The following is a 2,851-nucleotide window of genomic DNA, read 5'->3' as shown; positions in this document are numbered from 1 at the left end:
TATGTTCAGCCTGACACATACAGGCATATCGTAACATTTTTATATCCTAACAAATTAATACAACTGAGCTTCAAGAACTTCTTCTTTTATTTAAATAGGAACTGCAGGACAAAGTCAGAATATATGTTTGTCCTGTACAACTGTGGCTCATCCATCAACTCTTAAAAATCTTAAAAATGTGAATGTTTATTATTATTATTATGAGCAGTGACAGTATCACCATGACCAGAACATCATACTGATTCAATAACTTAAAAATATGCAACATTAGTCATTATTATCATTAAAATAACAATGTTGACTTGAGTTTGCAATGAGAAAGCTTTGTAGTCCCTGGTAATATTTAATTTTGGGTGGGGGGAAAGTTTATGGAAATGTATTACAAAGTCTCCAGACAGACCAAAACTATGGCAAGTAACATTTTTTCTGTCACCAACATCCTCCTTGTATAAGTGTCTCTGTAAATCTAAGAACAAAACATCTGCAGCATGTCTACGTGCGTCAGTGTGACTGTGTTCCTCAGATAAGCTTCAAACACTGATCAGACTGAAGTCAGATAAAGAGGGGAGGAAGGGGAGTGGAAGTAAGGAGGGAGACAGGAAGAATTAAATAATGAAAGAAGGGGGAGGAAGAAAAGAGTAAGGGAATAAAAGAGAAGTATGGACATGGACAATGGAGGAGAGTGGGTGGAAACTTGGAAGGAGGGATTGACAGTGCAGTCAGACATGATGTCTGTCAAATTTTTATAACACACTGAGTCAAGATTGTCCACTTTAATTTTCAACCACAGGAGTTTATAGTAGCATAGGCAATGTGAAGGGGCCACAGATGATTTTAGTGCACCGCCACCATAGATTATATGTCTGCAGAACTTTCTCATTCTACATCCAGAACTCTTTTTGGCCTAGTTAGTTATTTCCATGACTAACTTATTTATTGTCATGTCTGTTTGAGCTTGCTGTACATTTATTCTGATCCCTTTCACCTGCTTCCAAGGTAACAGCTTGGACAACGAGAGGCATCTGCAGTACTGCGGCTGCAGCGGTTTCCTCACTAGTGTGTGTGTGTGTGTGTGTGTGTGTGTGTGTGTCAGCAGGCCAATGTAACCAAACACACTCTTGACAAATGAAATACATTAAATCCCTCTACTGTACCAACAAATGGAGGAGCTTTTATTAAGCCATCTGGGACACCAGCAGAAAAGACGCCAGGACTTCTGGTGGCAGACAAAAATAAGTGCAGAAAATTACTTCTGAATCCACACAACAAACCTTCTCCGTGGAGGTCGTGTGGGTCAAGTTCTGCCTTTATAGCAACACTTGGAGTTACTCAACATCCTCCTGGAACCTACTTTTCACTTGTGTTTTACAAATATATATATTGGTATTGTTGTCTTCAATATCTGTATATATTTAGATTTTTGGTGATCAATTCTGTGGCTTGTCTTCTTCCAGGTCTCCATGGTGGGTAGGAGGTCTGTGACATCTGAAGTTGTTTCAGTGTCCTCCTGGAGCCACATTCTTCACGTATATTTTATAATCTTCGTGTATCAGAAATACTGTCATCAAAATTTGTATACAATGTGATTTTGTTGGTTTGTTCTGTAGACTCGAGGTCTGTTGCACGTCCTTCCTTCCTGGGAGAGGGATCCCTCCTCCGCGGCTCCTCCTGAGGTTTATTTTTTCACCATTAAAGGGGTTATACCTTCTTCTTTTACAATATATAAATAAAATCTAACTTGACTTGACTCTGTGTAGGCAATATCAGGTACTTGAGTTAGTGGTTATTCTTGATTAACTATTCAAATGTAGTTATTTCAGACACAGACTAGCATCCAGGGGTCTTAAGAGAATAGAGTCCTACTTGTTTGATTTTATTCGCATAAAGCTAGGAGCCATTTTTGTCAGATAGGTTAAGAGAGCAATGCATAATTGTTTATACTATAATGGACATATATTAGCCAAGGCTTTTTTCTGCAACAAAGTACAGGAAGAGTAAGAAAAACTACATTAAATGCACTTTGTGTGGAATATTTACTTCAAAACATCAAATGTATTCAGCATGATGTACTTTGTGAGAAAGTATTGAACTACTTTTGGTCAGATATATACTGTAAACCCACTAGATATGATGCATGCTAAACTCAATCCAGCACAGATCTAAACTGCAGGAACTGACACATACTGCAACTGCAGACTGGGTGTACGTGATTCTGTGCAAAATGGACCACTTCCAGCGCTATTGCACAGGTCCAGTCTGCCAGGGGGGGGTGCAGAGCAGGGAGCTCTGCCACAGATGTATAGCCAATTACAAAACGTTCAGTCTGATATGAATCAACCCCCATACAGCTCGTGGCACGATGCATGCCTCACACATGCCTTGCATCCACTCCTCGCTACTGACAGCCATATTGAACATCTCCACAATTAGCTGCGTCAGGTTTGCGACAGAAACTGAAGACAAGACCGGAAATCAGGCATTTCCCCCTTCAAAGTAATGTCAAAACTGTTGAGGGGGAACTATCTGTGCGTACAGAACAAACATTATGCAACCTAACTTTAAACTTTTAGTTGGATGGTTAAGATAAAAGTGAAACTATAGCTCAAAAACACTCTGTTGTTCTATTTTTGTTATGTATTTCAGTTTTTTAATAGCAACGTCATTAAAGTAGCCTAGTGTCAGATACTTTTGAAAGGCCATATTTACTGGTACTTGTTTAACTTTTGTTAAAAGTTCAGGAATAACAAATTGAGATAGGTAAGACTGCGATACTAAAAGTCTTCATGTACAGATTTTACCGCATGCGTTCACGGGGCTTTTATTTTTTAAGGTTGAAGCCGGAAGCTGCAGT

Source organism: Dicentrarchus labrax, unplaced genomic scaffold (genome assembly GCF_905237075.1).
Source record: "Dicentrarchus labrax unplaced genomic scaffold, dlabrax2021, whole genome shotgun sequence".
Taxonomy (NCBI): Eukaryota; Metazoa; Chordata; class Actinopteri; family Moronidae; genus Dicentrarchus; species Dicentrarchus labrax.
The sequence above is the reverse complement of the archived record's forward strand: the minus strand, read 5'-3'. Positions refer to the sequence as shown.